Below are 24,973 nucleotides of genomic sequence, written 5' to 3' on the forward strand. Positions count from 1 at the left end.
GTCAAGCCTCAGTTTTGAAGGCCTGTGAAAAGAGACAGCTTTATTCGCAAGGCACATTATCAGAATGGTATGACCTGGAGCTTTATAAAGTAAGCAAGCAAGCAGGTAGACAATTGAGGGAGACAAAGGAAGAGGAAGATAGGAAAAGTGGACGAGAGAGAGAACAAAGAGAGCCCGAATATAAGTGACTTCTGACCATTTACCATTGCAGTAGCAAAACTGTATCTGTGTGAGTATTTCGAGCAGGCCTCATTGCACTGTCAAGAGGAGTGCTAGCAGTGTCCCAGCTATGCTTCCTGGCTTCCCCCAGCGCCCTCTGGAGAGAGGGAGAGAAACAAGGCCAAGTCCCCAAAGCCAAGCATCCTCTGCCCCGAGGTGCCCCAGCCCTGGGCCTGGGAAGCTCTCTGGCATGGTATGGAAGCAACAGAGAAGCTGAGCAGCATTTCACTCACCAGAGTAGGGAAGTGGTGTGGACATGGATGTGGAGGCCAGCAATGGTATTGGTTTAAAGTCCCGCGTGGCATCTAGCAGCAGTTTGGTTTGCGGAAAAAGGACCATCAGGACTGGGGATACTCCCAGAAAAAAAAGCTACTAAAACAGGTAGCTGATAAAGGAGAATGTCATGCAGTATTCAGGCAGGACAGAAAGTTTATTACCAAACTGCTGGCCTGTGGCCCACATGATTCATGGCCAGAAATAAGGGGCAAACCCACTAGGCACTGCCTTATCTGGGTGTGGGGGGGAAAGTGGGGGAGGATTAGGATGTGACCTCTGGGAAGGGGGAAGTAACTGCCTCCAGGTATGCTGGTTACCTAGGTAACAGGGTGGAGATTTAAGGAGGTTGGGGGGGGCGGGGCATCTGCATGGAGCCCTCTCTGGCGGACATTACATTTAATAAAGTTGTGTTTAAATATTAAATAGGTGGTTTTACTACCTCAAGAACTCATTTGGAGAAACCGCCTTGGCTGGCACGAGCATGCTGGGGTGAGCAATCCTACTTGCTATTCAGTTTAGTATTTATCAGCAAGCATGCAGTCAGAGCCCCACACTAAAGGCTGCTGGCAAACCTTCTCGTGATGGCTCAGTTGAAATGAATAGCAAGGCAGTGTCAGCTGCTAGCTTTCATTAGATTCTCTTTGACTGAGTGGAATATTAAAACAAGGCCACCTGATAGAGTCATCTTGGATTCCTGCAGGAAGAGACTGAAGGTGCTGGAAGCAAAATGAGGTGCAGGTGGAATAGCATAATAAGTTCTGCAATTTACAAGTGTTAATATGAAAAAAAAATCAGAATGTGAACCTCACTGGAAAGAATCTATAGGCTATTTATCTATTCAAAGTGACCTTGTAATCTGTCAGTCATTAAAATGATAGTGAAGAACATGAATGCCACCCTGTGGCTACCAGAAGAAATTATATTTAATATAACATAATTTTACATAATTAGAGGGCAATGAGAAGGAGATTAAAAGAAATCATTGCAGATGCTAGTAGAAAGGGAGACAGCTCACAGTTATCACTGCTAATACATGACTCGGGGAAGTCTTTACCAAAATACTCAGGAAGAAGAAAACTCCTTAATCTTGCAATGAAAACCAAAAGTCAGCAAAAAGAAAAATCAGATCATAGCCACACAAAGCATTAGACAGACACTATTAGATTACTGGAATTATTCGTGATACCAAAAGATTCAAACACCCAGAAGTAAAAGTATGTTTTCTTGTCAGTAAGCATGCCATGGTTAGATGAGACTTTATATATGCACAAGGATTATTGCCCTGTGCACCAGCTTATACACAAACATGTAGATTCTGTTTCACATACACAGAAGTATGCTCATTTATTATTTGTGTGGCTGTTTTGTGCATGTGACTATAGCAAAATAATTGATGGTTTCATTCATTTTTTCCAACAACTTTTCAGAGCATATCAGCTCTGAGCCATACGCTGCCATAAGGTCTGGGGCTTCAGCACTGGAATTCCTCCTCTCATTGAGCAAAAGAGTATGTCAGGTAATAAAAAATGTTATGGAGAAAAATAAAACCATATACTGTAGTTGGAATAGTGAGTACTGGGATAGGGCAGGAAGGAAGGCATCTTCATAAAATGGCATTTCTACAGTGAGCAAGTAAAATGTACATAGATGAAGGAAGGAAACTTGAGCCAAACATAAAAAGTACTTTGCAATGATGTAAAGGCAAAGCATGCACTGTGTATCTAAATAACACTGAATGAGCGAGTGGAACACAGAACAAGAGAGTGGTGTGATGGGGGATGAAGATAGAGGTGTTAGGTCAGTGGGCAGGAGAGTTAAACAAATGCGGCCATCTGACAATTTTGAGGACTTGGGCTTTTACTCAGTCTAGCTTCAGTATGGAAAAGGAATTATAAGGATAAAAGCAAAATAAAAGCCATTTCAATAGTCCAATAGATAACAACGGCCCAAGGTAGTAAAAACAACTCTCATAAGGGTGATTAGATTGTAGGCAGATAATAAAAGCAGAGTTTCTGTTCACTGGTAGCCAATGTCTAGAATACTACCTATTCAGGAAGCTGAGATCTGAGGATGAGTGCTCAAATTCAGCCTGAGCACAAAAGTCCATGAGAATTTTATCTCCAGTTAACCAGCAAAGAGCCAGAAGTAGAGGGATGGCCCAAGTAGAAGAGTACCAACCTTGAGTAGAAAAGACAAGTGAGAGTTCAAAGCCCTGAGTTCAAGCCCCAGTATCAGTACAAAATAAACTTATAAATAAGCAGATGATAGATAATAAATAGCCAAGCCATTAATAATCAAATATGCTATGAAGTGAAAGTTAGTACTAGAAGAAAATAGTTTGAAGGTACCTAACACATAGTGTTTATATTTGAAGAGAAGGTAGTGCTACTCTGATTTGATCATTATATAAACTATATGCATGGATCAAATGACAACACTGTATTCTATCAATGTATACAAATAGTACTTGTACTTTAAAAAAAAATCAAATAGTTGAAACAGCACATTAATCAAATGTCTGTATTAGAGGCCCTGAAATTAATTCCTTGTGGCTACTGAGGGACTACTTGATGTAAGAATGGAGATGGATGGTGGTCACCTGTGGATGACTTTTGGATATACTTTGGACATCCATAAAAACCTGACTCAGCAGCTATTTATTCAAATTATCCAGATCTTGATTAGCCTTTGAATGTGAGCTTCAGAATGCTCTACATGTGGTCCTCTTGTAAGCAGAGAAAGGCATTTCTCCCAGTATGTCTGTGAAACACTTCTCCCACCTACTATCCTATCATACCAAGAGCCTCTTTTGGTAGAAGACAGGGACAAATCGACTGACTTCTCACTATCAAGATCTGAAAGGAAGAAGTCACATCACTCTATCCTGCATCACCATAGTAACCTAGGTTTTGAAATTATTTAATCTGCTTTCCCATTCTTTCTAGAAGGTGAACAAAATCAATGCAAGAGAAGAAATAATAGGCTAGTGAAGGCTGAAAGTTTCAGTGTTAACCATTTCAAACTTCAAGGGAAAAAAGAATAAAGGTTTGGGTAAATCTCTATTTTCTTTTACTTAGAAATACCTCAAATTTCTAAATGAATAACCAGAAGGTCACCTGGAGTTTAACTTAAAGTAGCAAATCAGGGATAAATATGGCCGCCTCAAAATACAGGCACTGAGCTGTGCAGCCTTTTTCTCATGGACAAACACCGACAGTGCCAGCTGATTCACTGGTCTTGCCTGCCTTTATCTCCATGAAGCTCTGGCCACTCTTTCAGAGGTCACTGAAATGTCCAGCCATACTCTTCCTTGTGCCCAGTACTTCATTACAGAAGGAATAACCTGAGGTCATAAAGGGCTGTAGTGAAGGCCTACATACTATGATAGGTAGATCATGACTTGAACCCCGGTACTGCCTCTTGTAAATTGAGTGAACTGAACCTTAGTAATTAACCCCCTAACCTAGATGTTTGTTCCGGGAAAATAGGGCAATTATGCTTCTTCCTGTTTTTGCATGTATAAATGAGATAAACATGTTGCTCTTTTTAATAGAAAATCCGCCACATACAAGGTACTCAATAAATGTTTGATATCATCTTTAAAATCACTAATGTTATATTGGGCATTGTCTATGAGTGGAAATATTCCAACCATATTCTAAGCATGCTCAACAAGAAAAGAAATAGACTACCCATACCTTCCATATATGTGACTCCTACGCTCTACTTTGTAACATGTGATGAATTCATCATTCATAGAATGATTAGTTGTGACAAGCCATTTCTGGCCTTCTAGTCACTCAGAGCATGTGTCACAATTTCAGAGTCACTCCACTCACCTTGCCAGAGATCCACAGAGCTATCTAGAGCTAGCCACACAATTGGCATTCTAATATTTCATTTTAACATGAATTTTAAGGTAAATTCATGGAGAGAAAATATCACTATTGAAAAGCATAAAATATATTTTAAATCTAGAGATTATAAATCACAGTTGAATCACCAACTTCTGTTTCATCCTTCATCAGAATACATTTAATACTTGGACGCGGTAAAGTGTTATTTGAGACTGTTGACTCCATAATTTCCAAAATTCGGGCTTCCTTACCTTCATTGGATGCCTTCTCAACAATCATAACTTCATTTCTAAAACATGATTCCCTGGAGAAAGATAGGGGGGTGTCATCCCCAGGCCCTTTCTCTCATTGTTACCTGGCCTCATTTTCACATCCTTTTCTCGTCATTCCTAGGAATGGTCTCCACAGCTTTTTCTTCCTCCAGCCACAAGCAGGTCCACCTATTAAATGAAGACACAATATTTATTCGTGACTGTATCATTTGTATCAAGGCTCTGAGCTGCATCACCAGAGGAAAGAAATCACTCTTGGTTACAGAAGAAAAGTAAGTCTTTTAAACTCCATAATCTCAACAAGAAAACAATTATATTATTTTCTTTAGAGAAAAAAAAAGATGAGTATGATTTGATCAATGTGCAGAAAAGCAGTCATTTGAGGTGTGGGGGTGAAGTCTAGGAAATTGCTAATACTTGGCCATTTTGTATTATAAATATACAAATGATATATGGCTCAAAAGAACCATGAAATTTGACTAAGTGAATATCACCCCTGGAAGGAAAAATACCCCAAGTGTTAGAACATTGAATTAGTATTTGCCATCACAAAGAAAAGGCATAATAAGACAACAAGTATCATTCAGAAGAACCCAGGAATTCTCAAACGCATCTTTAATATTTAGGAAAGATACCTGAGCAAATATCTCTTATTTTACAGATGAGATGTGTAAAGGACCAATAAATAAAGCAACCAACCATAATATAAATTAACGGTGAATATATTTCTCATCATTTAATTTCCAATTCTTAGAAAAAATATGTTGATATTTTAGAATGTACACTTAAGAGAAAACAGGAGGGAAATTGTTAAAGAGATACCAATATTCTGAAAGAAAGAGACCACACCTAGGATTCTAGATGATAGTAAAAGCAATGTTGGCTCACCAAACTCATATATAAGTGTCAGCCTTGCAAACACTAGCTGACAGATAATCCTACTCGAACTCTAGAAATGGTATGATTTATCTCAGTTCTCTCACCAGAACCAGTATACCTGTTCCTAAAGGGCTACATAGTTGTAGCTTTTCTCCTTTCAAGAATTATTCTTGAGTAATAGACCTCAACTCTATTGTTGCAACAGTTTAGGGAGAGAAATATACCAAAGTCTGCTTTGAAGCAGAAGAAAAGAAAAACAATATGTCCAAAGAAGAAAATGGAATCAGGAGACTCAGTTCTAATGGACATCTGAGGAGACTTGCTTTTTTTCTTAGTCATAGAGATGGTCAATATGCTAATGACAGGGCCCAGATGTTAACCCTGTCATTATGCCATTAAAAACTCATTCAGGGGTTGGGGATATGGCCTAGTGTCAAGAGTGCCTGCCTTGGATACACGAGGCCCTGGGTTCGATTCCCCAGCACCACATATACAGAAAACGGCCAGAAGCGGCGCTGTGGCTCAAGTGGCAGAGTACTAGCCTTGAGTAAAAAGAAGCCAGGGACAGTGCTCAGGCCCTGAGTCCAAGGCCCAGGACTGGCAAAAAACAAACAAACAAACAAACAAACAAGAAAAAAAAAACCTCATTCAGAAGCTGTGGCTTATGATGATTCATTTCTATGTTTCAATTTTTAAAGCATATTCCCAACCATTATCACATAAACTAGACAAGAAAGGAAACTTTATGCCTATGTATAGTAAGAAAGATGTTTTACTCCTGTGGCTTGTAAGGAAATGGAATTCCATGCATTTGCTCAGTCTTCACTCAACTCATAAAATAGGCAAGAAAAGCAATATTAAACCTACATATAGTAAGAGAGGTGTTTTATTCCTGTGGCTTGTAGGAAAATGGAAGTCCATACATTTGCTCAGTCCTCACAGGAATTGCAAGACCTGTGTCTAGAATCATTTCGTTTCAGAATTGTATGCTCTGTTCTGAGAAATCTGAGTGTCATTTCTATAACCAATTTCCTCTGTAGTCACTTGGGTCTTGATATTTTTTACCTGCAAAATGGAGATTAAAAATGTCCTTTCTGCCAGACACTGGTGGCTCATGCTTGAAATCCTAGCTACTCAGGAAGCTGAGATCTGAGGACTACAGTTCAAAGCCAGCCTGGATAGGAAAGTTTATGAGACTCTTATCTTCAATTAACCACCAAAAGGCCAGAAGTGACATGTGGCTTAAGTAATAGAGCTCTAGCCTTAAGCAAAAGCTCAGGAACAGTGCCTAGGCCCTGAGTTCAAACCCTAGGACAGGCATACATGTGTGTTTGGGCACATGTACACACACACACAATCACATACAAGACGTCATTTTAGAAGGCTGCAGACTGTGTTCAAATAATTTTAGTTCTTTTTTTCTTGAATATTCCCCAAATGGCTGGGGGTGACATTGTATAGATGTAAAGTAAACACTGTGTAAGTATAAAATAAATTGAGTGGATATTCAGAACAACTAACCATGAAAATCAGTGAAGAAAAAGTTTTCTGGGTCAGAGATTGAAACTACAAGAATAACTGTTAAATTTCAGTGCCACTTCCATGGTATTATCAGAACAGCTTAGGTCTGTAGTTACAGACTAAAGCTGATATCCTTCAGGTTGTTGTTTTCTCTATTAAACATGAATATTATGCTTTAAACTGGGGATTAAATGTGCTTTAAGGACTAATTAAAAATGAAGATTACAAGGTATGTCCTTTATCCAAAGGAAAAAAATAATGGGAAAAGAAATTGTTATCTTTATTCCTTTATCTTTAAAAACGATAAAGGATTACCTTTAATGACAAATAGTAATTTATTTTAAAAAGAAAGCAATGTGGCTATCCCAGAATTATTATTATTTACAAAGTGAGCTAAAGAAACAAAAACCTTAAGATAATAGACTGCTTTGAAGTCATTACTTAAAAAAAAAAGAGAGAGATCAGAATATGGATAAATGTGGTTTGGTTTGAGGCAATACAATTACACATGAGCGTACATATCCTAGTATGGTAAACACAGTAAAGTACCAATTTATCCACCAAATCAAATGGCTATCATTTCTACTCTAATCAGGGCATTTAGAGAATGAGACACAAAAGTGATTGGTTTGATGTGGCAATATTGAATTCAAGATAAATACTCAAATGCTTCCTAGTGCTGTGGATGGCATGAAATTATGAGGGAACAGTGAGCATACACTAATATCAATCTTTCCCCATCATCTTTTACCTTTATAAGGCACTGTACTAAAGTTTGTGAGCTAGCTGCTAGTTTCCTAACTTATTTATAAGGCTTATTTATGTATTCATTTTGGTTAATAAATATTTTGAGCACCAATTACTTACCAAAGGCAGTTGCAAGAGCTTCAGGGGGATAATGAGTACCATTCTCAAAGAGTTCCAAATCAAATAATCTATAGACTTGCAGTAAAATAATTTTATGCTTCCTGAACTACACATGCAAGTGTCATTAAAGGGCCACTAATTGATCATTAAAAGTTAACCCCAAACATGCTAAACATTAAGATATTATTTAAATAGGATATAGCAAATGCTATAATGAAATATGGCAAAACCACAAAATAGTTTCTTGAATTATGCTTAAGAACATAAAAAGTTAATCATGGTATACTAAAGGAGAAGTTGAGTTTATAGTATTGTATCAACATTTAGCAGCTTAAAAGACCAGTATATGATATCTCATAATTTTCTGGATCGCTAAGAAGTTCTACTGAATTCTTCAGTAATCACTGACGGTGTAATGCTACATTCTGCCTGCTAGGTCACTCAGAGCATGATTCTTTGGAACATATGTGATAACTAAACTTCTCTTTAAAATGCGATTTTTTAAAAAAAGATCTTATGAAGCCAAACAAGCAGTTTATCAAGCCTTCAATTTACATCACACTTCCTGCTGTCCCATTGACCAAAGCAAGTCACATGGCTAATCCCAGGGCCCATGTGAGAAGGACTTTACCAGGCCATATACATACATAGAAGGATAACTCATTGGTAGTTGCATATTCTCTGAAATAAGTTGTAACCCAACACATTCATATTCTTGTTTTTACTCTATGCCACTTATATTTTTATTTCTGGTAATAAGACAAAAATTTCCTTATGTCCCTTCATCCTGATTCAAATATGGGCCCCAAGGTACCTGCCAGCGGACTCAAAAAGCCTTTATCCCAATGATAATGTGCCACCTGCCACTTTTCAATCATCAGGACTTCTATCAGAACCAATCAAGTACTCAAATAGTCCCAAGGGAATCTCCACTGTTTTTGTTTGTTTATTTGGACTCAGCATGTAAGCAGGCAGACTGATTCTGGTGTTGCTTCCAAGTTAGGATTTGCTTGTAACAGTAATAGCAGAGGCTTTGCAGGTAGCTTAATTACTCACCTTCAGTCTTCTACAGCAACATATTCACATTCTAATGCACCTTTTCATATGTACAATCATAAACAGACATATTAATTACCTTTTGGAGGTTCTTTTTTTTTTTCAGTAATGAGGCTTGAATTCCGGCCTCATGCTCTTTAGGCAAGTGCTCTACAACTTAAGCCATACTCCTAATCATTTCTATTTTGTTATTTGTTTGTTTATGGTACTGTACCAAAACTTTAACTGAAGGTCTGGGTACTTTTTCTTAGCTTTTTCCATTTGAGGATTGTGTGTGCTCTTCCACTTGAACCATAGCTGCTTTCCAGGCTTTTTTTTTGTGTGTGGTTAAGAGTTTGTAAACTATATTGCTTAGGATGGCTTTGAACTGCGATCCTCAGATCTCAGCCTACTGAGTAGCAAATATTATAGGTGTGAGCCACTGGCATCCAGCTATAGTTTATTTTTAGATAGAGTCACAACTTTTGCCAAGGCTGGTCTTAAACCATAACTCTTCTCTCTCTGTCTTCTGACTAGCTGGTATTATTACATGTGCCATCATATCCAGCCTTTTCTTTGAAAGAAAAACAAAGAATCTTATTTTTATAATTATTATTTTTTAATTCAGTGATAAATATGTTATTGTGATTAAAAATTCAAGTTAGCTCAAATTCAAAGTTAGCGCAAATAACATTATCTGTGGCTGTATCTTATCCAATTATACTGAACTGGCTTAATTGCTAAAGCATGTAAATGATGCCCATTTCATAATAAAAAGGTCACTTTAAGACTTCATCCTGGCCTTCTTCTTCTGGAAAGAAAGCTGTAATGTGATCATTGCTTTTTTTTTTTCAATCTACTTTGCTAACTTTCACCCATCCATTAAATTTTGAAGGGTTGAAAATTAGATGACTCATGTGTGATTCATCAAAACCTACAGTAATATTAGCATGCTTTCAGATCACAATTATTTAAATATACAGACACACAGCAAAATCAAGTTCTACTAAAGGGCACCTCATTCTCCAATGACGCTCATCTTTAAAGCTTTGCTAATTCAGTCTCTGTCTTCTGGGTTGTTCTCATTCCTTTTGTGGTCAATCCTTTCCTCAAGCCCTACCTACTTCCAAAGCTTTAATTAGCTAGTTCAGTCTACATTGATATGTTCTGTCTACAAGTTATTTGGTCACTTTGGTCTGTCTTGTTTTGTCCTGTCAAAGAATGCATGATATTTGCCATATGCAGCTTTTTAATGCTGGGCATGTGGCAAGAAAATACTTCAGTAAATGAGGAACCACCGCTGCAGGGATGGTGCCCACCTGTCACAAAGGGAACAAGCTCATTTTGTAAGACCCTTTCTCCTGTCTTCTGCTTCCTTCCTCAGGTCACTGCCTATCATCCTGACATAAAATTGTTTGGACCAAAAGAAGACTTATGTATTAATATTTCCTGGAGCCACCATATAGGCAGATAGCTCTTACTGGAGTATAGAGGTGGAAGAAAATGGGGTTGTTCCAAACACAATAAAAGTTCCCTTTATAGTTGTTCAGAACTTTTTTATATTCGTGGTTTAAATCTGAAATTTTGCAGCTTTTTGCAGATGATAAAATAAGTGGACAGAAATGTTTATCTAATAAAGTGCAAGCTATTCAATGTGCTGAGTCAATCCTAGGAGTTAGAAGCTTTGTCTTCCCCCCTCCCCCCCCCCCCACACACACTTCCTTTATCTTTTGGCTAAGGGTCCATGTCTGTCATCTGATCCCATCACAAGCACACAAGGATGACTCTGCCTAGTTTCATGAAAATCACTTACCCTGGAGTTTGGCAGGTTCAAGAGAAGAGCTTGACCCCAATTAAATCTGAGGTAGACAGAATCATTTTTGGTGTTGTCAGTTTTGATGTGTAGGATGCCCCCTTTTGTGATTCCCAGAGCAGCCTGCCACACTTTCTTCTCCCTTCAACATTAAACAGGAATATCTTGTGCATCTATAGAATGCTGAGTAGCAAAGTTGCCTGCCTGTCATTACACTTAATTTCAAGAAGAGGAACAATGGGAGTCTTTCTGTCAATCGTGATAAAGGCACAGAAGGGCTTGTTCTCCACTCAAAATCCTACTTGTGGTCTGAGAAGAAAGCACATAGTCTGAATTTACTTCTAGCTATTCACTCCATGCATTGACCATTGTCATGCACTATAAAGAAAGGGTCAAGAGCGTCGTCCCTCTGATCAGATACTTTCATTCAAAATCTGGCTTTGCCAACTTTTAATCTGGTAGCCAAGTTCTTTTATTTCTTTGTGCTTGATTCTGCTTAAAATCTGTAAGAGGAAAAATGATCACACCTCCCTCATCAGCTTGATATGAGGATTAAGTTAATACATGAAAAGCATTGTGAATAGTGTTTACAACATTTCAATCACTCAATGAAGACGATAACATTTGCAATTACTTCGTAACTACTTGAAAGTGGTGCCCTTAAGCTGATGCTTTTTTCTGAACCTAATGGAAGAAGCTTTACTCCTTCCATAATGTGCAATGGCAGGAACAGGCAAAGAACTAAAATTAGAACTTGAAAACATGAAATATGATCATAATAATTTAATTAATGCAATGAAATTGTTCAAAGTTATACAAATGAAAGTAAATCAGAATTATACAAATGAAAACAAACCAGAGATGGTATGATTTGTGATGATGATTGATGAAAATATTAATGAGAATAACAGGGAGAATTTGAATACACACACATTGCACACCACTTCAACTATGAGTCTATCCTCACCACTACCAAACCGCTACAGAGATTCTGCTAAGAAGATTTTTTAGAGACACAACTCAATATTTTGAAAAGATCTTCAGACATATCTCTACTAGCCTACTGTCCACTGATGTGTATATGTTCTTATGCCACTTGGGGAGGAGAAAATTGAAGCTAACAGAGAACAGAATGACATGTTGCTAATTGTTGTGATTGGCACTTGGCTAATTCTCATCTCTACTCTGCCAGGGCAGGGTCTTCAGCCTCTGGTGGTGCAATACTTTCCCTCAAATAAACTACTTTATAAAATAATGTTTGGAAGTCTTCAGAGAATAGTCCACATATTCTTAGAACCTAATCTTCCTATCAGCCACAGCAGGCCTTCCTTGTCCTTTATCTCCTAGTCTTAGTCAGCTCTCAGTTACTGGGCTCACACTTCCAGCATATAACCCATCACACCTGCAGCTTCTGTGGCATCTCCTGGTTCCCACTGTTCCTACTTCCTGTATTAGGGATTGCTATCCTTCCTGGTGTGTGGTGGTCAACTCCCATTGGGTACCACTGCCTCCCATTCAGCAGTTAACATTAGAAAGTCAAAGGTGCTATATAGAAAGCTAAGGTAATATAACTTGTATTGCAGTCTGCCATCATGTTTTAGCAGAAGAGCTCTTTCTTTCAGCTCCATGGTTTGGCTTTATATATATATTATTGTTATTGTAAAAGTGATATACAGAGAGGTCACAATTACATAATGAGGTAATGAGTACATTTCGTTTGAAACAGGGTCACCTCTTTCCTCATTTTCTCCCAGTTTTCCCTTCCCAACCTCCCTTCCCCACACGTTTTATAATTCATTTTCAACATAGTGTCTAGTGAATATCACTGCTACATTCGTTCATCTTTTGTCCCACCATTTCTTTGCTCTCCCTTACCCTCCCCCAAACATAAAATCACATACAAGAGAAAAGGTACAGAAATAAAAAACATAGACAAAGCAGAAAAACAAACAAAAACAAAAGCAAAATAACAAAAACATCTTGTTTTCATTTCTTACAGTTCATTTCAATAAATGTCATTTTATATGATTATATGCCCATAGCTAGTGAGCCTTTGTCATTGTCTCCTAAGATGTTTTCCTTTGGTCTCCTTGTGCAAATGTCTAGAGCCTCATAATTTATCATGCCCATGCGTAATTGACAGATCATCTCCATGGTTGTGAGCACTGTTTTCCTTCCTATGTCTCTTGCTGGCATTGTGTCTGAAAATGAATAACATGGGGATTAAAAACACAATAATGGCCTGGCACCAGTGGTTTACGTCTGTAATCCTAGCTACTCAGGAGGCTGAGGCTGAGCCTGAGCCTGAGATTGTGGTTCAAAGCCAGCCTAGGCAGGAAAATCCATGAGACTCTTACCTCCAATTAACCACCAGAAAACAGGAAGTGGTATTGGGGCTCAAGTGCTAGAATGCTAGCCTTAAGCTGAAGAGTTCAGGGACATCGCTCAGGCCCAGAGTTCAAGCCCAATGACCAAAAAGAAAAAAGAAAAGCCCACAATAATGACCTCATATAACTAAGGCTTTATTTCTACTCTAACTTTACCTTTGAATGCTCTTTTCCTTTTGGACAAATGCTCTGCAACTTAAGGAAAAAAAACTTCAGAATTAAAAAAACAATAACAACCAATAAAGAAAAGAAAAAATACAAAAATAAAAACTCTCAACACTTTCTGTTCAGGGTATGGTGCTAAGTACTTACCACACATCAATTCCTTTAAAATTCACAAGGACCAAAGGACAGAGGAGAAATTATTATATCCATTTATGTATTAAAATTAAGATATGTAGTCACTTGTATAAGGGCTTACAACTGATAATGGGCAGAGAAGATACTCTAGCCAAATGTACTGCTTACAAAATCCAGGGCCATAACCACTTTACCTCACTGCCTCTGCCTACCCTTCAGAAAGTTGGCAACTCACTACAATATGTAAAATGATAACTTATAAAGATTTGTGTTTCTTTTTGGGGAAAGAAATCAGATGTTCAAAGAGCCATATACGATGTTAGTGTGACTGGGTGGGGTGACTCACCTGTAATTAGGAGTACACCTGTAATTCTAGCTACTCAGGAGTCTGAGACCCTACTTTGCCAGCCTGACAAACAAACTCAAGACTCTTATCTCCGTTTAGCCAGCAAACAGCTTGAAGTGGAAATGTTGTTCAAGTAATGCAGCACCAGCCTTAAGCAAAAATGCCAAAGGACAGCACTCAGCACTCAGCTCAAGGCCTAATACTGGATGGACAGGCGGGGGGGGGGTGGGCAGGGGTGGTGGTGGTGGTGGAGGGGAAGGGTGCACGCTCATGTGGCACATGTGTACATATGCATGCGCGCTTGCGCACGCGCGCGCACACACATGATCCTAGTATTATACTTGAGTTTTCCTGTAGGAAATCCTACAATTTCCTCCAAAAAGGAACCCCTGCCACATCTGCCCCAGCAGATCACCAAACCTGTCCCAGCATAGAGGAGTCTAGTATATCAGCTCTGCTGTAACTAGTGCTGAGTCTGAACCATGTGTTTAGCCCTGTTAAGTGGACCCAAGCAATAAAATGCTACGTCTCTCTTTTTCCCAGCCTGATCTAGACTAGATCTAAAGTCTTGCAAGACATCATGGGAGCAGAAGGTAGAGGGGATAAAATTGAGAATGATCCCATTTGTGGGATCATCAGATGACTAGAAGCTCGGTTTTTGGAAGCTGCCTGAATGGGCGTCGGGGGCAAAAGCATCCTGCCCCGTTTGTGTCTGCTTGGCAGCTCCATGAGATGACAGAACGCCGCAGCTGTGCAGATTTCCATCTCTGATAAAACTTTGCCTGAGAGGTATTTGCTGATGATTGTCAACAATCAAATGAATTATAGATGATGTTGGTAAACAAAATGCTGCCTTGATGAATGATGAGCTGGCTCTACTGTGACATGACTGCTAAGTCATTCAAAGCGCTGATTAAACCCATTACTGTACAATAATCACCATCCATTACCTTTAATGTCGTGAACTGACAACCTAGTTAAGGCAGCTGATGGTGTCAGGAAAGTGATTTGTTGTACTGCATGTCCATTGACAATAAATCACTTCGATAAATCAATGAACAGTAGCAATAAAACAATATATTTTCATATTTCTTGACATTCAATTACAGACTGTGTATACTGACTTATTCTTAAACACACTGATATGGAAGGATTCCGTATTCACCAGCAGTGAACACAGAATTACGTCTATTTTGGCCCAGACTGGAGAAGACTGTATAATTATGTGAATGTGCATGTGTAGGCATATGTTATGCCTTTCCCAGCTACTTACCTGGCTGCCAAAATAACACATTACATAAGCATAATGATGATATCCAAGATGTTTCTTAAGCTTAGATAAGGAGAGGCAAAAACTATATAGAACAAATGATAGTGAGCCAGGTGTTAGGAGACCTCAAGACTGATTTGTAACTAGCTGTTTAACCTTGTACAGGTCACTTAACCTTGTTGGGATTTTGTTACTTCATCTCTAAAGTAAAGGTAGTACCTGCCTACTGCACAGAGTGACCCAAACAATTAACTGAGACATATGTAAGAAACCTTCACAAAACATAAAAAACAATCTTCAAAATCAGTTGGCATTTCTCTTATTGAGATTGCCATTGGCTCTCAAACATTCTCATTTTAGATGGAAAAGGGCTCTTTCTTATAGTAATTACATTTTGGCTGACATAATATTTACTACAGAAATATTTTTGAGGGCTGGGCATTGAACCCAGCAAGCACTGAGCTACACTCCTAGCCAACTATAGAAATATTTTATGTACTCTGTCCTTCCTAACTTAGTGACAGGTTATTTAGTATTTCATTTTGTACTAACCAATGAGATGTATTGTAAGAAGACAATAGTGAAAATATAGTTTACCATTTCATGGCAAAAGTACAGAAAAATAGAAGCTAACAGAACTTATGTAAAATATCATTATAGAGACCTTAGTTCCCCTAAATACCAAAATATATTTTCTTTGACCATTGTTATAGTAAATTTATTGTTGTTTTTTCAGTTCAACTTAGTTTCCTGAATGTTTTTCAGAAAACTATTAGATACAAGAGCCTGTGAAGGCTGATTATATAAGTATGTATCAGACCCTCTGAAGATCTTGCTTTCTAATAGAAAAAAAGGTATTCTACTGGGGCTGGGGATATAGCCTAGCGGCAAGAGTGCCTGCCTCGGATATACGAGGCCCTAGGTTCGATTCCCCAGCACCACATATACAGAAAACGGCCAGAAGCGGCGCTGTTGCTCAAGTGGCAGAGTGCTAGCCTTGAGCGGGAAGAAGCCAGGGACAGTGCTCAGGCCCTGAGTCCAAGGCCCAGGACTGGCAAAAAAAAAAAAAGGTATTCTACTAACTATGGGATGAGAAGGAATTCATAAAGAGTAATTTTAAAACAAAACTAGCAAACTTCTTTATAATTGGAAGAAAGAGAAATTGCATTTGATCTTAAAATAAGGATAAGTGCCTAGACAGGTATAACATTAAAGATGGTCTGGAAGGATAAATAAAATGTCAATAAGGACAGTGCTGTGATCAGGGATGGAGGAATTGATCATTCTAAAAAGGATGTTCTTAATGGAGAAATACCCAAAGGCAAAGTATATATAAGGGAAAATACAATACTGTATGGACCTTGATGTGTTTGCCAGCCTTGGCTGATGTGCTGATTTAGGAAGGTTAGGTTATCTGCAGCAGCTAACTTCAAAGTCCAGTGGCTGATATAACAGCACACCCACACAAGATTTCTTGCTTGTTTGTGCAGCATATCCGTCACAGTGGTGGAGACTCAGCACCCACCACTTTGTAGCTGTATGATACGAATGTGCAGCCTTCTCTATGGCTTCAGGATGCAGATAAGGAAACATGGAAAGCTCACACCTGTTCTTCTCTGCTTTGGTGCAGAAGAACACCTTTCCTTTCTGTTAATTGCTCATTGGCCAAGTTAGCCATATGGCCCAACTGCAAGGAGTTGGGTAATGTAGGGAAAAGTAGACTACGTGGTAAGCTTTACAATTGTTTTCCTGGATGGACCATCAAACATGCACAAGAGTAGTGAAAAAAATAAAAAGTGTCAGCTACTTCTAGCCATAAATGTCAGAATAAGGAGTTAGTATTTCTTTTAATTGGTACTTGGGTGGTACTGAAAGCTCAAGACCAGGGCAATCACCTAGAGAGGATTGGTTAGAATCCAGCTACTAACCAGGTCTGAAGCCAGTCTTGTGCATGCAGAGTGAAGCACAGAGAGATTAATGTACATGCCTTTCTCAGAGGGGAGACAGTGAAAGAGGCTCAACAAGGAAAGCCAGTGTCACAGGCAGGATGAAGCAAAGAAGAGGACTATATGAGGGGATTATGAAAGGAAATTCTATTAGATCTGGCCATTAATTGAGTGAGTAATTAAATAGTAAATACGATAAGGAGGGAATCCAATGGCCAGTCTGAGATTCCATAACCAGGAGATAACAGTTATAATGATAAGATTCCATGTAGAACAAGAGAACTACATGTTCAACAGAAGCCAGAGAAGTGAATTGGGTCTTGGTGTCTTAATTCCATTGGTCTAATAGGCTATTCTTACACTTATTTCTTCATCAGTACAAAGACAACACAAGATATAACATGCCACATATGTCAATAAACATGGTAGACTCCAAAAATTAGTGTCTTATCACCAATTGATAATTATTATTAATTTACTAGGAAGCATTCTTTGAACTTTTAATCTATACTATAGGAGTATGAGAATGTTTATGGAGGGCTTGTGTTTGAGTTTTTGCCCTAGGGAGGTGTCAGACCTCAGGAAAATTATTTCCTTCTTCTGTTTTATTTTGTTTCTGTGATATGTTTTGTTTGCTCTCCAGTTTCTTCTCTGTGAACTTTATCCTGGTCATTCTCTCTAAATTTCAATTGCTGCTACCAATTTATATGGTTACTTTTTTCTTTTTATTGCCCTCTAATATGCTATAAAATTTCCATTTTATTTTTGTCCAGACTCTGTATCTCCCAATGGAATGTAAGCTTCATGACAAGGGAGATACTTGTTTTGTTCATAAATGCTCAGCACATAAAGATCACACTGCAGATGTTAGAAATCAGAATAATATTACCATAAACAGGGCTTATAACTGGACCCAGCAACAACTGAATAGAAGAACTGCTTCTGAAATGTGTATGGAACTAAAAGCACATTTTGCTGACTCTAAGTATTTCTACATATATTTATAGAACATCCCAACAGATGCCCTTTACATTTTCCTTGTCATTTCCAGTTCCTTTAATGTTTGGATTACCTTTTCAACCCACACAATAAAAAATATCTCTGAGGGGCTGGGGATATAGCCTAGTGGCAAGAGTGCCTGCCTCGGATACACGAGGCCCTAGGTTCGATTCCCCAGCAACACATATACAGAAAACGGCCAGAAGCGGCGCTGTGGCTCAAGTGGCAGAGTGCTAGCCTTGAGCGGGAAGAAGCCAGGGACAGTGCTCAGGCCCTGAGTCCAAGGCCCAGGACTGGCCAAAAAAAAAAAAAAAAAAAAAAAAATATATATATATATATATATATATATATATATATATATCTCTGAAGATAAAATTATCATTTTTCTCGCATTGCATTATTCCTAAAAGAAGAATTTATGGGTAAAACTATGTAAATCTTTGGACAACTCTTGCAGTTTGTTTTTAGCCAAACTGTTTTCCAGAAAGACATGATCAATTTACATTCTTCTTGAAGAGGGAAAGCCTCAGTAATGAGAAAGGTTATGACCCCCAGGCTAGACTTTAGATGTGACCTTAGTGTCTGTCCTTCCACTGGAAGGTTCTAGGTAAGTTCTTGACGTTTGAAATAGGTTAAAATAACATAATTTATGTTGTAGAATGTTCTGAAGATTAAACTTAAAAATATATATAAAGGGTAAAATAGAGTGTAATACCTAGTAACAGAAGTATTAAATAAAAGTTACTCATGTTCCTGTAATGTACAAGACTGCTCTTTTCCCATACCCCTACCAATATTATTTTTATATCATGTCAAAGAAAAACACAAGATTTTCAAATCAAATTTTTATTTATCATTTATAGCAATGCACATTATTTTTTATGGTCATTTCATTTTTTCCTTTGGAATTATCATCTCTTTTTTATTTATTTATTTATTTTTTGCCAGTCCTGGGTCTTGAACTTAGGGCTGAGCACTGTCTCTGGCTTCTTTTGGCTCAAGGCTAGCACTCTATCACTTGAGCCACAGTGACACTTCTGGCCTTTTTTATGTATGTGGTGATGAGGAATCAAACCCAGGGCTTCATGTATAGGAGGCAAGCACTCTTGCCACTAGGCATATTCCCTGCCCCCTGTCATCTCTTAATCTATGAAATTTCTTAAATTTACGTGCCTTATATATTAAGAAACATGTACTAGTATTAAGAAAATAAATACATGTATTATAAATGCTTTCTCAGACTGTGACTTAACTTTTAATTCTGTATTTTGCCTTACCAAATTTAACCTTTTTATTTTATCCAATCTACCAGTGACTTCCTTTATGAACTATGGTTTTTGAGGATTTCCCTGGGCTCTTTTCTTTTATCAAGTAAACTATAATTATTTGACAATTTCTTCTAATACACTGTGGCTTATGTTATTTACATTTAAAACTTCAGACCATCTGGAGTTTATTTTGGTTGAAAATATGTAGACAGGATCTGCATTTTTCTACAGGCTCATTCAACTGATTGTGTTGTCAGTTCATAATATCTATTCTTTTTGTTTTCTTTTACTTATAAGCTAAGAAAACACCAAAAGTGCCAAAAATTAACCAGATTAATGAAATCTAGATTTTAATTTCAGACAGCAGTCCAATTTATGGGTTCCCATCTACCTTCTATAAACTTGTCAAGCAAATGGATATTGTTTTCCTGGTTGTATTCCCTTAGTCTCCTCTGCTAAACTTGGTTTTCAGGTTAAGGTTTCTATAAGAATTTCACAGCCTGACAAGCATTTACCCCTGCCAAAGTTCTGATAGAATCCATGCAGCAATGCCGGTTGCTCTGTGGAGAGCTGCAGGGAAAATTCCTACATTTATATAACTACCTGATAGACACTTGTTTTAAGAGGAGACTCAGCTTGGAAAACACTAAATTTTCTTTCTTAGATCTCTACCTTATTATCATAAATGACATAAGAGAAATATTCCACTATAAATAGCAGGAGCAACATAATTTACTTTAATTAGAGTTTTCTTCCAATCTTAGAGTTACATCTTTCCTTAGGTCTCTCTAAACTTATAGCATTAACAATTTACCTGAAATAAAATAATCTTTCCTTGAGGCATGTTTCAGGTTCTGTTATTTTGGGGGCCCATGAGCATAAAAACCTTCTCCTATGTATCAGATCTTAAAGAAATAGTGTTGTAATGCGATATTTGGTCTGTGAGAGCTATTACATATCATTATATCTCCCCAAAGCCAGTCCTGAGTTTTGAATGTGACCCTTGAGTGTTTTCTGTTGGTTTCTAGATTAAAAACCCAATCACTACATAGTTTTGGGAAAGACTAAGGTCTTCCAACATCAACTCTTTCTCTTTGAAGATTCTATCTTTGTTTGGTGTTATCTCCTTGATTTTGAACATTAGATTCTCTCATTTGACTTTGACACCTGACTTTGCCCTTGCTAGATTTGGTCCTTTGACTTTCATCTTTCTTTTGCCTTTGAAGCGTTCTCACTGGTTATAGATTAGCCTTATTCATCCAAATTTCTTGTCTTCCAGAAATATTATCAATTACATAAATTACTGTTTGCTATATTGAATGTCTGATGAATATTGCTAAGAAATATCTGTTTATCTAAATAACATTTGCAAATCTTGTTTTATTTTACAATCACCTATTGTGTCATTTGATTCCCTCTTTTATATTTTTACTTATTATGTTTCATCTCCTGAAATCTATCTTTTTCCATATTTTCTATTTCCAATTCATAACCATTTATCTGGGCCCTACTCAAATCCTTTTTTCTTCCATGAATGTTTTAAAGTTATTTTTTTCTTTCCTTTTTCCTTCCCACCTCTCCTCCTCTTAGCCTCCCCTCAACCTCCTTTCTTATTTGTCCCTTTTTCCATTCTCTCCTCTACTTCCGTTCCTTTTCTTTATTTTTAAAACTTCAACTTCAAATGTTCCTTAAAATGTATACAATTTATATATACATATATATAACAATTTATATATACATATAGTCTTGCCCCATAATATGATATATGAGTCTTGAAATATCACATATTCTGTAATTCTCACTATGGCTAGCATCGTGCCAAGTGTACTATAAGCATTCAAAAGAGGTTGAAAAAGAAAAGGAGGTTCACTCCACTCCACTGAACCCCAATAAAAATAGAATTTTCCTATTGTAATTAGAACTAACTCAAGGAAGTAAAATTACTAATATGCTCTTTGTTGATGTTTTTGTCATCTATAAAACGCAGCCTATTTCTTTATCTTCCTCCAGCCTTCCTCACATTATAGAAAATGACCATGGGTGATAAAAATTTTATTATTTTTACCAGAACTATTAAACAATTCAATGTTAATAGAAGACCTTAAACTTGTTTACAGTTTTAAAACTATTATATCACTTAATCATAAAAATTTGTCAAGGCAATTTTTTGTTATCCTCAATATGTTGATAAGTGGATGGAGAGCTAAAATTTTCAAGTAGCTGCCTCAGGTTCATAGCAAAGGTGAGACAAAGCACAATTCCACTAATGTCAACCAGATAGTCTCTAGAATGAGACCAATGTTCTTTCCACTAAGCCCCATGGACTCCTAGTACCAGAAAATGAAATCACTTTTAAAATGTAGATAAACGCAAACCCCATCAGTGTCTCAAATTGGATCATTAACTATTCTTCTGTGACACTTGGCTAAAAATTTCTAGAAATCAAAGCTATGATTTCTTCTTTGTTCCACAGAACCAGCCATTCCCACAGATGGAGCCAATCATTAAACTAAATAACACTGTCAGACTTCTGTTAGAGGTGTTTTAGTTCCCTTTTTACTGAACTGGATATGGGGGCTGTATTTGAAATTAGTTGTAGAAAGAGTGGCAAGTGTATGCTGGCTACTTACAAAGTGTAATTAAACCTTGGCATGATAGCCAAGGGCCCTGGCAAGTAGAGACTTGAAACCGGAGGAAGAAATATATTGGAACCATATTAGTGCCATCTAATTGATGTCTTCCCTTTCTTCTTTCAGTCATACTAGTCGTTCTGGCAGAGATGAAATGCTTCCAATAGAAGACCAAGAGTCAGTGTAAATTGTCATTGGTTTGAATTGGTTTGTATTTCAATGAATCCGATACATGGCTGGGAGAAATTGTTTCCTTTGCACCTTTGATGTTGCTCCAGCTGTTTCAGCTGCTCATAGGTCATCATGCTGCTTATTCAGCCCTGGTCCTATGACTGGGAACAATAGCTGGTCAGCCTTTTGTGATCTATTCCTGAGTCAATTGCTAATAGATTCGTATGCATTCCAGAGACTAAGGCACTGGAAATAATACCTAGATATTACAGAGAGAAAGTCCCTATGGTAGTAAAGGAAAGTTGAATTCCAGTCTAAAATGTGTTGTCATTTAGAAAAAGAAATCCTTTCTGCTTAGTATCTTCTCCACTGGTTTCTGTAATTCTATATTATGTATAGTAGAAATTATCACTTCAAACTCCTTTGAAAGACAAATTCCTTTGGAATGAAGACCAAATCAGCCTAGTATGTATGAAGGAAAAAGAGCTAGGGTCAGACCAAATGAAATATTAATAGATATGGGTAGATAGGTAGATACATAGGTAGGTAGATCGATCGATCAATTGATCAATAGATAGTTAGGTAGATGAAGATATACAAGGCTAAGTCAAATGCTGAGTTTTCACTACAGGATTGGAGTTAACAAGAACTCTTTTTAAGCTTGTTAAGCCGACATGCTTCAAAATGTGTCATCTCCTGATTGCAGGTCCATCTGCAATCCCTACATTCAGGAGACCAAGAGAGAAAGATTGCCATCTCAAGGCCAACTTAATTACACAAGGAGACTCTTTTCATTTTACTATTATCTTTCAGTAGTTGTACAAAGGGCTTGCCATTGAACAAAACTGTTGTTTTTTTGGTACAACATATTTTGATGGATGTCACCCCTTTCAAAACACCCTTTCCCACACTCTTTTTAATTATGTAGGATATGCAATGAATTCTTGACTGCATTCTGCCTCTCTTCTCCTATTCTTTCATCAGCCCCTTTCCCTTTGACTCAACCCCCAACTCCTTTCAAGTACCCTCTTCCTGGTTTTTTATTTTGCTGAACTTTGATTTTCCCTTTTTAGGGAATTACACTATTTGGGACTTTCCTTCAGTCTATCATATTTCAGTTAATATATGTGTATATACTTGCATGTCATATCCAGCATATTTACTTGTAAATTTATAAGCTAAATCTAGCTTACACATATACGGGAAAACATTCATCCTCTGTCTCTCTGGGCCTGACTTACCTCATTTAACACAGATTCTTCCAAGTCTTTCTATTTCTTTACAAGTGGTACAATATCATTCTTTCTACTAGATTATTAAAATTCCATTGTGTATATAAATACCACATTTTCTTGAACCACTCATCCATTTAGGGACATCTGGACTGATGGCCAATATCAAGAAAAAAGATGAAAATAGATGATGGCATAGATGTGGCCCAAAGGGAACCCTAATGTACTGTTGGTGGGAATGTAAATTTGTTAGACCACTCTGAAAAACAGTGAGGAGGTTTCTCAACATAATTAATATAATTAATCTGACAAAGGATATTTCAGAAATGTGATTCAACAAAGAACTTAGGGGTAGAGTGAGCATCTTGGACCACATAGGTTGGTCCAACATAATGATAAGCACCCATTGAAGAGAAAGGTTCAGGAGACAGAGGTAGATTTTGCAGATAGTGGATATAGCCATAAATGAAGGAATGCAGGAAGCATTTAGAGCTGGAAAAATAAGGCATCAAATAATCTGCTCGAGTCTCTAGTGGTTATGAAACCCTGCCAACATCTTTCTATCAGGACTTCAAACTTCCACACTCTAATATATACAGTTTTGTTTTAGACCACTAGGTTTCATCCCCTGGTTTATATTCTTTAACATAGCTTTGTATTGATTGGGTTGGCCCTTCCTTATCATTATTTATGACCAAGGTGACTTCATTGAAATTACTCTAAATATTAAGAGCATTAAGAGAATCTATGTATAAGATTGCAACCAACCTCCTGATATATGGTAGGTGCATATGATAGCTATTGTTGTTATCACAATGGATGATTTGCTGAACTAAAGGGTTAAGCAAAGACTATGTAATGGAGCTGTGGTTCAAGTTGGTCCATAAAGATTGAAGTCAGTGTGTGAGTATTTAGAGTGCTGTTTAACTTGTCATGTCCAAATGTAATGGCTTGTCTTCTACTATCCATTGGATTAACTAGTAGGTTTACAGCACTCTAAGCATTTGCACACAGAGAATAAATGAAGATATTCTTAGGAGAGGATCACAATGGCTCAATGTCTATGGCCATATGACCATATAAAATAATGCTTATTGAAATTAACTCCAGGAAATGGACACAAGAGGTTTTTTATTATACTATTTGCAGTTATTTCTTTTTAATTTCTTTGTTTCCTTTGTTTTATTCTCTGTTGTCACTGTTGTTGTTTGTTCTTATTTCTGTGTCCTTTGTTTTATATGTAAGTCTATCTGATTTGGAGAAGGGAAGGGGAATCACAGAAATAGTGAGACAAGAAGTGAGCCAATGCATCAGTGATATTCACTAGATACTAACAACTTTGGAGGAAGAGGAGTCTGTGGGGATGAGGGAAGAGGGAGAAAATGAGGCAGGGTGTAACACTGTTCAAAAATAATGGAATACATTGCTTTACTTATGTAACTGTAACCCCTCTGTACATCACCTTTACAATAAAATTTAAATTAAAAAGATTGAAATTGACTTGAATAGATCCTTTTTCAAGTGAAGGCATTATCTTGTGGAATACAGGATTAGGGACAGAAACTTGAGTCTATTTATAACCTCATCATTCTGAATGTGTTACTTTACCTCTCTAACCCACAATATATTCAGTTAAATTTGTATAACAGTACTAAACTTATAGGATCTTTTGGGGGAGTGAAAAC

General features: G+C 37.4%; 1 long non-coding RNA gene across 1 annotated transcript; it reads right to left on the bottom strand.

The window, feature by feature from the left end:
* Positions 1-444: 444 nt before the first annotated feature.
* Positions 445-21,523, bottom strand: LOC125356025. Its single transcript, XR_007211804.1, has 4 exons — positions 21,512-21,523; positions 18,757-18,758; positions 15,659-15,671; positions 445-588 (listed from the first exon to the last, which is right to left on the bottom strand). It is a non-coding gene; the product is annotated as an uncharacterized LOC125356025 (long non-coding RNA).
* Positions 21,524-24,973: the final 3,450 nt, after the last annotated feature.

Source organism: Perognathus longimembris, chromosome 8 (genome assembly GCF_023159225.1).
Source record: "Perognathus longimembris pacificus isolate PPM17 chromosome 8, ASM2315922v1, whole genome shotgun sequence".
Lineage (NCBI taxonomy): Eukaryota > Metazoa > Chordata > Mammalia > Rodentia > Heteromyidae > Perognathus > Perognathus longimembris.